The 15,317-nt window shown below is 39.1% G+C and overlaps 1 protein-coding gene across 2 annotated transcripts in view; it reads right to left on the bottom strand.

Moving 5' to 3' along the window:
* Positions 1-15,317, bottom strand: part of SLC24A4 (solute carrier family 24 member 4) — an 88,205-nt gene that overhangs the window by 37,989 nt on the left and 34,899 nt on the right. The gene's annotated exons all lie outside the window — the stretch shown is intronic.

The raw sequence follows: 15,317 nt of genomic DNA, 5'->3' as shown, positions 1-15,317 counted from the left end.
ACAGCTTTTCTCAAAGATAATGCTCCTCTCCACAAAGAACTCATAGGGTGCAGTTTTTCTCACAATGAGACAATTCAAAAATCTTCTTTAAAAGTCAGGGAAATGAAACAAAACTCTAGAGCTTGGTAGGCAAGATTTCTTCCTTAACGAAACGGCCACGTACCAGAGAGTTCCAAGGTACAGTATGGAGTTTTACTGTATAAACATTTGCTGTCTTTACGGCTTTATTATCCAAATAATCATAAGCTTGGTCTAATGATCATCTTAAAATTCTATATACCTTATCTACAAGCTCTATTCTTTATTTACTAGCTGTATCGTGGCTTTATTTTTCTTACCTACTACTGTGATAATCTGGTTACTCAGGAAAAAGCTGTTTGGATTCCCTTGGGTCCTATTTTAGGCCTGGGAATTCAACAACACTTAACTGAAGGGGGCAGTGGCATTCCCTCATCTGTAAAAGCTGACGGAGAGAATACGACATTATCAGAGTTTGGGAGAGCAGTCTGTCCTCGTGGTACAATCTGATGTGTGTGCACAGCAAGGCACTGCTCTGCTTCACTCAGAGATATTTTCTCATGTATGAGAGATGCAGTTATCTGGCTGCCTGAGTGGGAGCTAAATCTCCTTGGTTTCTACCGAGAAGAGACAGAACAGATGGGAGAAGGAGATGAAATGAAGAGCAGTACATCTAATGGGGCTAACCTTTGCCAAAAAAAGGGAGGGGAACATACACCCATCATCTTAAAACCAGATAGAAATACAGAAATATTTATCCTGCTGGTACTGTTGCAAACTCATGGGTCCTGCAGTTCATCTTATCCAGCACAGATCTCAGGAGGAAGGGAGGGCACCAGGAAAGCCAAGTCTATATTGAAATTGCCATCATTCTGTAGCTTGTTCCCTCTCCAATCATAAAATGAGTGGGGAAACAAAAGCATCTTATCCAGTTATGACTTAGAGGGGACACCACCACCTTTTTCTCTGAGTCATGGACATAAAAAAAAATCCTTGATTATGGCATGACAGAAAGGATGATTCACCTTTGATAAAAAGCTCTGGCTGAGCCGTCTGTGGCTAAAGAGCTATACAAGGCGTGCAAAGAGCATGCCTCAGACGAGAATACAAGAGCAGCTGCACAGCATAAGCTGCCTGCATGGCTCTGGAGCTAAGAGCTGGCACGAAGCAGCTGGGGCAACCCCGGCATGCTGGAGACACCTGCCCTGACGTAGGCTGATAGCGGATTAATGCTGGGTACCGTGAGAGCATTGATCCCACATGCCCTACCCATACTCTGATGGGCAGGCTGCCAACGAAGTTAAGTTTCAGAATCCCCTTAGCCTGACAACCATTTCAACAACCACGTGGATCTGTGGTTTTATAACCTGCCTTGACATGTGATTTCTTCACCTTATTAGCAGTTGATTTACTCACAACAAACATGCCAAGTCTTAACACCTGCTAAGCGTTCAAGCCTGCTACAACTAACATTTTTCCTCACGGGGAAAATAGATCTGGAGATTTTTGAAGGCTGTGTGCAATCAGCTCTGCCTGTGCAGGAAGCAGGTTAGGCACATGTTGTACACAAAAGCTCACTGCCCCTTTTAATGCCTACTTCTTGCTCCTCTGTCCCTTCAGGACCTATTACAGCTACAGATTACAATGCCTACCCCTTCACCCTGGCACTCAGGGACTGCTGATCATCAGACTCACCCAGAACAGATGTGTAAGGGGATGAAGGATGGACAGAAGACAGAATTACATACTTCCTCTTTTAGCCCTTCAATAACCATACCCACAAGCCAGCTTGAATATTTAAAGTTTGTGGAATTTGTATAAGCACTGCAAGCAGCTTTAGGCACCTCTGCGTTTAAGTGTATTTCTACTTGTGTACAATTCCCTTCTCACATTCCAGATCCTCATCTTCCCCAGGCTTGATGTTGTGTTCATACACATGTAGTTATGCCTCAGTGACAGTGAACAAACTCATCACTGTGTGCAGAAATGAGCTTCTTTGTACCTGTCAAGCAAATGCATGCATCATTACCTGGTGCCAGCAGCAAAATGTCAACAGTTTGTGTAACAGGAGCTGAACTTCCAGCAGATTTCATGGTACTGCAAATTGTACTAATTTATAGTTCTGTACTGATCTGCTGCAAGATTTGATTGAAAGCCAGAAAACCATCACTCCTTCCAACAACTTCTCCCTGAATGCAAGAGTACTGTATCAGCTGAGTTGCAATGAATAGGATAAGTAAGTCTTCAAACTACTCTTGCTTTTAAAACATTTCTGTCTTTAGCCCATACTGCTCTTCAAAATCAGTGCACTGGGAAGATTTTTACAGGAAGATGGTTAACAACTTTGAAAGCATCCTCCCATATTCTCTGTACCATGAATGTCAAAAGGGTCAGTCCCCTGCCATGTTTCACCTCTTACTTCAGGTGCTGAAGTGGTCCAGTCTCAGAAGGACAGTGGTGACCTCATGCAGGCACTCTCAGGGAATGACATAACACATACAGCTGATCCTCTTGCACAACCTGTGCACTTTAAATATTGTGATGGTAATTGTGTTCTTGAAAAAAGAATAGCTTTTGCTCATAGGAAAGTATTGACTTTAGTTATGTAATGCAGTAGTAATACCAGAAACAAAGTCAAGCCCCAAGATCTTATCGTAACAGTGAAACTAGCTTACTCAAATACAAAATGTCATATGAAAGCCCTCCTTTTTAATACTTCCTAAATTAGATGTAATGAATTTGAATAGTCATTAGAAAAATCATAAATGTGACATAGTATATTAAAGATATTGTTTTTTCACAAGCTAACAGACCCTTAACTCTAAATTGTCAATGAAGAAAAAACAGTACACTCAGCAAGCAAATTTAAACATGAAAGCTGGTAACATATAAATCTTAAAAGGACCAAAGAAGAAATGAAGAACAGTTCTCTGATCATGTTGGATGCCCTCTGTAAAAAGTAGGAATTATCAAGCTCCCATTCCCTACTACTGAAAACTACTGCTTCCAGTTTTCTGTAGCAGGATGACTTGTGGATTTTCCCTCATGCTCAGTTCAACTTCTGCTGGATACTAACCTAGGCAGCAGTCTAACAATAAATCAGGAATGGGTTATTCAAAGAAATACACATATTTATTTGAAAAATTCTGCAAGGACGCTTCTGTAGGGATAACTCTTTAGTAAACTTGTCTCATGGATTATACTATCTGAGCAACAATAAGGCAACAATAACAATAATCCAAACAGAGAGCACTGAAATTATTTGAAACACCACCCAACTACTTCAAGAGGTATTTGTGCATCCATGTAAAACTGTGTGATGCCAAAGATCAAACTTTCTATTTGCAGACAAAGTACCATCTGGCAGGAGGCACACTAAGCATCTTCCTCCATACCCCTCACCTCATGAACAGTAGAATTATGAGCAAATTTTATCTCTCTGGTATATTAATTCAATTTGCATTGCTCAGCCAAAAGAGGATTCCCAACTGCATTACATGTGCAATGGAAAAGTGGCAGCTTATGAAGCAAATAACAAACTCAATTCTAAATCATTAAATCCATTTCACATATGACTGTAAAGAGTGGCATTATTTATGAAACAGCTTGAAAATTCTCTTTCCATCATTATGAAAATATCTATACAAAACTTGATTAGCTACAATAAAAAGTAGAATTAAGATCTTATTAAATCCTAGACTTAAACATTGAGTTTCTTTTCTCTTTTATATCAAAAGTATTTTCACTCTTTTAAGTCAACGTCAAACAATGAAAAAACACATTAAGAATTATCTATCAAACAAAAATTTAAAAGGCATGTTGAAATCCTAGTTCGTGATCTAAGGACTCAGTGATGACCCAAGAATACACAGGTACTGCAACATGAGGATGCATCTTCAAACCAGAGAGCAGCATTTCATGTAGTAACCTTTGTGTTACTGGTTTTAATGTCCTCAAAATAACTCTAAAATGTTCCCAAAGTTTGGAATCATGTTTTGTTTGGTTTTTTCTCCCTGGCCTCCAGACCATTCACACAATTTCTGAACTCTTCTAGCATCTTCTCTTATTAGGACACTGGTTTTTCACAAAGCCTGTGTGTAGTCTTCAAAACGCCTCCTAGGGACACCAACCCTTTTATTCTACACATCAGATTCCTAAACCAGGGTACTAAAATAATTTTCACCTTCTCCTCTTTTTTACTTACTGACTCATACTGCCTCAGCTCTGTTTACACTACTCTGAGCCAAGGCTGGCAAAGCAGTTCAAACACTGCTAGGGTCCAGCCCTGGTGCAGCTTTTCCAGATATGGCATGTCATTTCCAGGCTCTGGGGGAATAATTCTGGTTCTCAGAACTGAATAAACACAATGGAATAATGTGAACTGTTTAAATTGTACCACCTCTTGACTGTTTTATGAATTAACTACAGACATCAGTTACCAGCAAATAATTGTGTCTTCTCCATGGAATTTGCCTCTAGTTTCCCATTCTGAGCTTCATACATTTGACATTCTTTATCCACCTTTCTCTAATTTTTTGCTTCCTCAAAGTCTGTAGTTTCTATGATCTACAGCATCTTGTTTCAGTTGAAGGAGAGAGCTCTCTGGCTGTGCTGGGTTTTGGACTCAGTTTGACTGTGTCCTTTTTAAATACAGATAAAAAGTGTTGTCCCTGGCAAGATCACTACCTTTTGGGAAAAGGATAATGACTGGATTAACAATCAGTACTGTGACTCACATAAAAAGGACAGTTATTAAAATTTCAGGCAACTTTTCATCCCTACAGAAAAGAATAATTTCTTAGCTTTTTCACAGGCAAGCCTTCCAGCTGTAAACAAGCTGGAGAATCAAATATCACACTGTGAGCTTTTGGTACCCTCAGCTCAAGCTCAATGAGGCCCTGTTTTGATTTTTTTGGTTTTTTTACTCCCACTCAGACTGAAAAATCTCTTCCAGTACTAAAGGATGGAAATTATTTATGCTAATTTTTCAGTCTAATCACTTACAAACTCCGTTTATTCACCTCACAATAACACCAAGAAGAGGCTGCTTTGTCTGACATGTCAATAGCATCTTCAAGGTGATTTCACTGCAGGCCTATTCATGAACAGTATTGCCAGGGGAAAAATGACAATCTGATTTCTGTAACAATGGGCTTTGAAATCAACCAGATAAGTTGCAGCACTTCACTAAAAAGATTAGGAAAAGTGTAACATAATTTTAAGACACTGTGGACTAGTGACCTCCTTTGAGATGACCCACTCTGTTTGGCACAAAAGAACACTATTACACATATTGGGTATTAACTCCCTAGGTTTTTTACTGAGTATGCACTGGAGCTGCTGTATTATGCCTAATGAATAGCTTGACAATGTGAGCAGACCACTATCTCCTTGGTTCCCAAAATTACTCTGCAGGCAGTCTACAAGGAAAAACCACCACAGAAGCTGCCCTTGGCAGATTTCCCCCCACTATAGAACTTCATAGCAGGAAGAAAATCTTCCTTGTGCTGCTTGAATATGCAAGCAAGAAGGATCAGTTAAGTGAATTTGGTCCAAGGTAGAAATATTTTTCTGAACATCTGAAGACCTCATTTAGCACAGGGGTGCATTATTAGTCCATTCCCACATTATTCCATTGATGCCACATGAACAATGGAATCAAAACTGCCCTTCAGAAAGTAAAAGCTGGGTACCATGGCAGAGCTAGTAAGAAAGACAATTACATTTAAGAACAGATATAAATGAAGTGACTGGAAAAAATGTCTTTCCTTATAAAATATCACTGATCCTGTTTCATGAATATTTCTGCTTGCAAAACAACCACAAAAGTACTGTTATGTACAACCAAGTTCCTTCTCCCCACCCTCCTTCAGAATTCACCCAATTCAATAAAATTGGGTGATTACTACCTCTTTACATATGTTGAAGACAGACCTCAAATAACACAGAATATTACCTGCCTCAGTAGAAGTGACAACCACATTCAAATGGCAAAATGACTGGAAATGGAAAAATTGACCTGATCCAAGCCAGACCACAGATGAAGTTTGAACTGCTGGTGGCCAGAAAAGCTACCAGGTGACTTGAAAACTCAACAGATCACATGTAGAAAACACTAAGAAGAAAGAATTAACCAACCACAAGAGCTGCCACAGCAGTTACCACTCAGAAGAGAAGTGCACTTTAAATAAAACTATGCCATTGTGCCTTCAGTACAGTTAATGCATAATAATAAGCTTTTGAATCCCTTCTACTTCAGTAAAAACTTCAGCACGGCGCATTTAAAAGCAGCTGTATTGGCACACACCATTCTTTCCCCCCAAATGCATAGAAAAAGAAATGAAATTTAATACTTAAAATATACCACATCTAAGCAGGGATTTTAACCATCTAGGAAAATTGTGGTATTCTTCAAGTTGAAATAGCACAAAAACTTTACATGGCTAAGATTCTATCAGGCTAAGATTAAGTTACACAAATTGCTTTCCTAGAATCTAGCATGTGATAGCAGAGCAACAGCAGACTTTAAGTCAGGCTTACTAAGGCATGGGTATTGCTTAAACTTTTCTTACCTAGAAGCTTCTCTTTCTAGATATAGAAGGAAAATTATGGAAGGCAGACGTAAAAAGATCTACTCAAACATTTAATCCACCCCTGCCAATTTAGGTTTGTTTCTAACAGTGAGTTCTCCTGTACGTTGTCCAAAAAAACTCCTTTAACCAAGAGGGAACAGGTAAAATTCAAAGGTGCTGCAATAAGGCAGAGGACTTAATGCCTCTTTGGTGACCTTACTGGGGCCAGAATATCCAAAAGAGTTCAGTACAAGCAAACCAACACTTTTATGGAACTCAGACACCCTACCCAGACCTTAAAAATATCAGGCTCTTGATGCCACAAGCTGTGATCTGTTGGTTAGTCCTTCAAATTTTGCTTTAATCTTGGAAGGAAGTTGAATTTTGAAAAGTTATTTCAAGCTGCAACACCTGAGCTTTAAAAAAACCCTCTTAACAGTGTTAGAGACCTCTGGATGAAGTCAGGCTTTGAAGTCAAGCATTCAGTGTAATTTTTGGTTCCTTGTACCCCTTAGTGCTTTGAAAGACTCATTTTCATATGGAAATCAGAAGCACAACAATTTTCCATGTGAGCCACACTTATGTAGTATAGGCAAGTCTCATTACTTCTTTGTAAAACACAATTTGGTTTTTTACTTTTTCTGAAACCATGGTCCTGAAACCATGCAATTATGTAAGAACATCAGCTTTCACTTAAAAACATCTGCTTCTAGCCTTTGTGTTTATTGAAGAGGGCATAAGCACAAAAACCTAAAATATTTACAAAACCCAGAAGACAAACAAAAAAAGAGACTGCAGACTTGTTGTTTATCTTTTAAACAAACATCACAACTTCGTGGGGCCAGGTTTACACTTCTTGAGCACACTGGATTACTAGCATCACTTGTTAGTTCATATGCTTTAGCTTGAAGTCACAAATACATGAATGTTCCAGCATGTAGTTTCTGCTCAGTAATAAAAAATGATATCAACATGTTTCTTATGCCAGAGACGAACAATCTACTTCACCTTTTCCACATAAGTAATCTCATCCAAGGCAACTAAGATTCAACCCTCCAGCTCCTATGTCATGATTCGTTTGCTGCATAAATAATTTTTCAAATGGCAGATTTGCACAGTCCTCCCCACACAACATCCCTTGGAGCATTTTCTCATCAGTCTAGAAACTCAGTTAAGAAGCTGTGAACAGTACTGCAGTACTTCCAGAACAGTCTCTTTTAAGTTCTAGCCTCTACTATGTACTTCAATATCCTCACATTTGATATGAAATCTAGTAAGTAAAAACCAACTTCTTTGAACATCTAGAGACTTTTACACACTAGTAGCCTATTAAGCAACACCAGAGATTTGGGGGAGAGGAACTGATTTATCTCCTAAATGCATAGTAATTATTCCAGAATAAAAGTGATCTTGATGTAGAATAGAGGCAAACAGCAGGAGAGTCCACTGCTGGAAAGCATTAAGATAAACATGACAATAATTTCACAATCTGAAATTACAGTCTTTCTCATGCTGTCTTCAATTACACTCAACGCTATTCCATTATTTAGGCTATTTAGTATCTGTAAATAAGCGTTGCAATGAAGCTCATACCAACTCACAGAAAGAAGGAGAGACAACTCAACTTAGAGGAATGCTACACGAAGCAGAATATAAGGCCAAAAGCCACTGAAGTGAAATGAGAAAAAGGAAGGAAATAGGGGGGAAAAAGAAGTACATCAATTTAGTAATGTCACAGTCCAATCATGAAAGATCTGTACAGGGTTTTTTTTAGACCTTAGAAGTTAAGCATGGAAGAAAGTACAGTTGAACACAACACGTTTCTCTTTAATCCAGCCAGCTCAGATACCATTAAAAGGGGAACTACTGTCACATGAGTGCAGCTCATATGGCACAAGCCCAGCTGGAAACCTGGATATATAGGTCATAGCTGGAGCTCCTGCTTCACTGCTGCTGGTACTACAAATAGCTCACTTGAACTTAGGTATTTCTCCATTTCTGTAAAAATTCTCAAGCTGCAAGTCTGAAGTGCTGCTTTGTAAAACCAGGCATCCCACTGTCACTATCCTGCGTGCATGTGTCGTGTGCATGCACTTCTCACGCCAAAGCAGCCGTCAACAGTGCAAACAATTTAAAGAGTGATAGCAGATTTTAATTTCTTTTCAAACGTGACTGCCTGACAAACAAATTGATGAGTTCTTTCCAGTTTATTCTGCACCAGTTTACTACTCAGTCTGCAGACAGACTATGAGGCACCATTCTGCAGAAAATCCCAAACCAACACATCAAAAGTATAATTTGTACCTGATGGACGCTCGCAAAAACCTTAGCAGGCAGCTATATCGTCCAGCCTTGAGAAGCAAGAAAGGTACATCTACCTGGACCATCAGAAAGGCATCATGGGAAACAGTCACTGTCTATAAATATCACTGAGGTAACTACAAAAATAAAGACAGGGAATTCTGGAGCCTCAGAACATGGTAGGAAAAGAATCAGCATCTGAAAGCTAAGGAAGGCAGAAAAAGATCAGTTAAGTATATGCACTAAATTCTCAACAAGAGAAGCAAAAGGAAAATGACATACTCATCTAATCACACCCAATAGTAGCACATATTTAGGCCATATATTATAAAGCACTTTCTGAAACCATACACATGAAATTAAAGAAACCTCTCAGAACACCATCCAAAATTTTCTTAAGAAACCTCACAGCAAGACGTTGCCATTCAAACACCTAAACATACAGCTGCAAAACACAGACTGCTTTTACTTTTTACTTTTACACAGACTGCCCATGTAGGAACAACACTGCACAACTTTTCTGTCTTAAAGTAAGTTTGTATCATCTTCACCTCATTATATCACCTGGTTCAGAAACTGGTTTTGCTCTCTTAGTACTAATTTAGATAAGTTGAAGAAGAAACCCCACCTTCCTAACATATATTAGAAATACACAGAGCTGTTCATATTCTCTCTCTATATATATCTATTTAGATTTTCCTCAAACACATCAAAGCTAGGTGAAAAAAAACCAACATGCACAAATTAGGTAGTTTCTTGTATTACTGCTGTGTACCAGAAAACAGACACAGTCATAAAAAAAAAATCTGATAGAATATGGCTGCAGAAGCATAAGGTGGCTGAAAGAGTGGTCAGAAAATGAAGAAATGTGGGCTAGGACAGTGAGTACTTAAAGACAGCAGAGCCTCACCACAAACTTCATCTGCTTTCACCTGATGTAAGGCAAGCAGAGCTTTAAACTGCTGATCTGATCAATTACAGCTCATCTGCCCAGAGAGCCAGACCTAACATTTCAAAACTTCTTTGCCCATTCTCTGCCCATTTTGGATTACTAAATCTATTAACTTAATAGTGTCATTGTATCTCCTTTCAACAGCCTGGCACAACGTAGATGATGAAGACAGCAAGATGACTGGCCTGTTTGTGTATTTCAATTCACCTGGAGTCAAGGGTTTGCAAACACCAAAGGACACTACCAGATGAACACCATGTTTCTAGTCTTTGGTTCTGTGAAAATGCTTCTTCTGGTACTTGAAGAACAACAAATAAGGGGCATAACATTTTGCACCTGGTCTGTGAAACAGTAAGGCCTGATAAACCTGTCTTGTTTAATAATGGATTATGCCTTTCAAAATCCTTAACTTGAGCATGGCAGTGCCTTGACTCCAGTTGGCTAGTCTTCAGAAAGCACTAGTTACTGCTTACTTCAGCACCTCCCATCAGCCACTAACACAATCACTGCAGTCATTCAATCACTGTCTGAAGCTCTTGCGTTATTTTCCAGTGCAGTTCCTCTCATCGATGTTAAACTAATTCAGGACAAATCATTCAAATTAATTTTGCGGTGAAGACACAAGCTGAATGATAAAACATGATTTCCCCAACTGCATGGTGTGATTAATGCCACTGCTGGGAATGAGGTGTACCAGTTTGATTTCCAGCAGTTGTTCCATCCACTAGAAAAACCTCTTCCCATTCTTACAGTGAAAGCATATATTGTGGTTTAATACAAGACTGGGCAGCTAACCAAGTAACAGCTTGTTTTTATCAGTTTGGTTTTTTTCTTCCTAAATTTAACAGTTGGGAGACTTTGAAATGTGTCTACAGATGAATCAACAGCTTAAATGGTTCAGTGAGCAAAATAATTCTATGGATTTTTTTTTGGTCAACATGGGGATTTTAACATATTTGCACTTTGCAGACATAAATTAGAGTAAAATTCATTTCAATTTTGTTTCCCTTAAACTCTCATTTCCTAACCACATTCTTGCAGGAAAGCTAATATTGAAATTAAGAAGCATAGCTCTCCAGAAGTTAATGGAGCTCTGCTGATTTACATCAGTTTGAGACTCCAGCCCACATATTTTGCTTTAATTAGAAAGGTTCAGAGGCATAAACAGTGCAGTGTAAGTGCATGATGTTGCTCTTAAGTTTGAGTTTAGAACCAGACAAAAGAATTCTGAAGCAGAAAAACTGTTTGGATTATTTCAAAACAGAAAAAGTTTTTATGGTGCTTCATAACAACTACATGGCACAAATCAAGGACCTAGACTCCATAACGGGCTGAGTGATCCGTTCAAGTACAGACATCAGAACAAATCCAGCCCACCAGTTACAGAAGTTCCTATTAATATTGGTCTCTTTTCAATTAAACTTTTTTTTTAGAGTCAGGCATCTATTTAACTACACTGATAAAGTTCTTGTGATGATCTTATCTAAAATAAAACCACCAAGCAGACATATTTGCCTTTGCAGTTTATTTCACTTAAGACAGTTCCAGCTGTAACTAAACAGTAAAACTACATTCTGCTGGACTACAGCATTATTTACACTGAGAAATAATTATACTTATATATTATACCAATGATATATTACATATATGCCACTGGTAGGCAAAACAAAATTCTAAATATTGAGAAACACACATTGACAATTTAGCCATTATACTCAATGGCACTGTTGCCCTTTTCCCAATGGATTCACACCAATAACAGTTCATGCAGCTACACCACCAGCACAGACTGTAGCACAAAGCTGAGCCATAATGTTCAAAGCCACAATGTAAGGCTTTCTACACAACTGAGGGGAGAAAAGCACTGAGATTTCCATGTCAGACTGGGTTCTTACTCCAACCTTTAGCCAGGCGTTGTGGGCACTATGCCCTGCTACCTGCGTGGTGAAGCAGCGGCAGCCCCGGAATGCCCCGAATTACTCAGTCACTCTCATAAAATGAGATGCCCCACCCAAGGCAAATGTCTCATAGAAAGCAACTGGAACATGACCCCTCAAGGGAGCAAGAATAACTCCTGAGTGTAAGAGAATTTCAGCCATACCCAGTAACAGACAGTGACAGCAACTCAAGCTAAGCCTAACCCCTTCTACTCAAGGGATGCTGCTCAAGGGATGCTGTGGCACTTAGGAAAATAATTGCCAGACTGAAATAAATTCCATTATTTGTGGAAGTATTTGCAACACAGGAGATCATCAGAGGACTCAGATGCAAGTGGTGCTTCACACTGGAAGAGGCCTGCCCTGGTTTTTGGGCAGGACACACCACACTTAAGAATGGACTGTGAATGGTAAAAATGTAAGAAAATGACACATTGTGACACATACAGCAGTAACTGTAGACCTTAACAAATACCACCAATGTTAGTAATGACAGAAAAGGCTGCAGCAAAGGAAGAGTGATGGATGCTGTCCACAGCGCTCCTCTGCCATCTCATCAAGCAGGAAGAAATTTGGTTGAAGAACTAAAGAAGGCACAGCTTCCAAGGAAAGAAGGAAGGCACACCTGCATCAGCAGGCTGAGGAGGTGTCAGTGGTAGCTGGAAGAAGCTGAGGAGCAGGTGGTAATTGTCTGAAGTTAACATGTAAAGAGGGAACACTGTACCATGAGTAACTGATGTGAACAATCAACAGACCAGTAGAATCTTTCCGTAATAATAAATGCAGCCACATAAAGGCATGAGAACATTGAATAACATTCCAAATAAAGCACTGGTATAGGTATTGACAGCTGTAGGATAACTAGATATAGGATACAAAACAATGTTAATGCCTACAGAAAAAAACCAAAACCACAGTCTTTACTAAGTCACAACTCTCCACACGTTTGATATGCAACCATACGTTTATTTTCCTGCAAAAAAAACCCAAACCAAAACAACAACAAAGACCCAAAGCAAAACAACAAACCACCCCAAAAAACCAAATAAAACAACCCAACCCCTCCCTCCCCCCCTAAAAAAGGAAACAAACCCAAAAAACCACCCCACTGGCATAGCTCTCAGTTAAGGGATACAAGAGGGAAGTGTTCAGAGAAGACTGTAAAAGCCAGTTTATATGCATTTGGTTTAAACGTCAGATGCGCTTTAAATAAGCCTTTAAATACTACCCCACTGACATGCTAGAGAAACGAAAGTGAGATCACAGGCCTGTATATATTAATCAACAAATAATCAAAGCAATAGCCTAATTCTGCAAAGAACTTCTCACTATTGAAGTCTAACAAAGTAGAGCTGCTAAACTGTATACACAAGTCATCCCATCATTATGGAATGTTCTTTTTGTTAAGAAAAGCTGAAGTAGTGGATTATCTGCATAGCATTCTTAACATTCATTATTCTAAATACACTATTTGTAAAACTCATGTTTTACACAGTAACACAACAAAGCACAATAGTTAATGTCATAAAACCAAAAAGAAATCATAGAGAACACTATACAGGATTAAGAGATTATTGATAAAGTAATTGCTACAAGAATAAAAGGTTTAAAAAAAAAAAAAAAAAAAAAAAGCATGTTAGAATCACAGAACATTCTGAATTGGAAGGGACCCACAAGGATCACCAAAGTCCAACTCTTGGCCCTGCACAGGACCATACCCAAGAGTCACACCATGCGTCCAAAAGCATTGTCCAAGTGCTTCTTGAACTCTCAGGCTGGTACTGTGATCACTTGGGGAGCCTGTGCAGCGCCCAGACACCCTCTGGGTGAAAACCTTTCCCTGACATCCAACCTAAACCTCCCCTGACACAACTTCAGGCCATTCCCTCAGTCCTGTCTGTCACTGGGCACTGAGATCAGTGTCTGCCCCTCCTCTTCCCCTCGAGGTGAGGCTGCCCCAGCTCAGAGCAGAGCAGGACAATCGCCTCCCCTGCCCAGCTGGCCATGCTGTACCTGATGCCCCCAGGACAGGGTTGGCCCTCCTGACTCATGTCCAACTTGCCATCCACCCCAGGTTCCTTTCCCCAGCGCTCGCTCGCCAGCATCTTGTTCCTCCGTCTATACGCACAGCCAGGGTTTTCGAAGAAGAAGAAATCAAAGACTTTTTATGAAGACACAAAGAGCTGAGAAAGAGAAGACTTAAACAAGTGCAGAACATACAGAGAGAAGTACAGAAAACTAAATGAGGAGTGGGAAATTACACAAAACTTGCACAGTAAGGAATAATTCTAAGAAGCAAAATGCCGTTTTTGACTAAATATTCAGGGATGTGCTAATGAGACACAAGGACATCCAGGAAGAAAAGCCTAAAGATCTGAGAACATAAAAATGTGTGAGAATCAGGCACAGATACATACACTTGGAAATTAACCATCAAATAAGTGATGATTGAAACCAGCAGAGATTAAGATGTTTTAAAGAAGGCAACAGAAGGAAGAAACATGAATTATACCAAAAGAAAAATAAAAAGGAGGGCAAGTAAACTATAAGTAAAGCGTAAGATACCCAACAGAGCATTACACCAAAGAAGATGAGCAAAAGGAATAAATAGAGTGAAAATAATATCAGCAGAAATATACAGACAGATCAAGAACTGTCCCAGTGATCTCGCTAAAGACACACAAAGAAATCACAATTACCCCACATATTTCATTAGGAGTGAACCTAAGGGAAACACAGATGTTAAAAACATTTTAATCAAAACACCAACCCTGTAACTCCCATCAAAGAAGCCATAAAAATAACTAACATGTAAAGAGACTGAACAGTATCAGTCAGGTAAAACTTGCAGCTCAGATCAGGTGATCAGAAAGACTTCAATAATTTCTAATAGTGATTTCTAAAACACAGTAAATTTAAGCCAGCAGTACTTACTTAAACCAAATTATTTTCACAGTGGATTTTCCCTGAAATATGCACATTTTGGCCCCACTCATTTTTCTTTAGACTTTATGATCTTTTCTCTGCCAAAATCTATATTACTTGTTGGTTGACTTTTGAACAGTATTAATTAAACTGTAACAGTTGGGCTACTATTCTGTCCTCAACTCAGGCAATACCCTGACATATTACCTCGAATAAAACATTGGATTCAGATCATTCAGGTCACCCATTTCACATCTCACCATTTTGTCACTTTTGATGACAGAGAGGCAAAGAGGTTTCACAGGTGAAGACCTGGTAAATAATAGTGTCTACATTAAAGGACGAGCTACAAAAATACCTTCCTTGCTATTAAACATGCCAGTAAGAGTAAGGAATACACTTTCAAGATATTTGCTAAGATGTAGGAGATTAGATAATTTAGAAATTTGTTAGTTGGACTTGCTATTACTTCAGTTTTTGTAAAAGCTCAGTTAACACGATCAAACAGATGTGTGCTAGCTGTGTTTTTCTAGTTCTGAAAAATGTGTCTGTAACACTTATGTGTGTGCATTATTTAGGTGATTTTGATGAAAATATTTCAGACTTTAGTGG

This window comes from Pseudopodoces humilis, chromosome 7, assembly GCF_049639895.1.
Source record: "Pseudopodoces humilis isolate 2021_Gansu_Grassland_sample_001 chromosome 7, ASM4963989v1, whole genome shotgun sequence".
Classification (NCBI taxonomy): Eukaryota; Metazoa; Chordata; class Aves; order Passeriformes; family Paridae; genus Pseudopodoces; species Pseudopodoces humilis.
The sequence above is the reverse complement of the archived record's forward strand: the minus strand, read 5'-3'. Positions and strand labels throughout refer to the sequence as shown.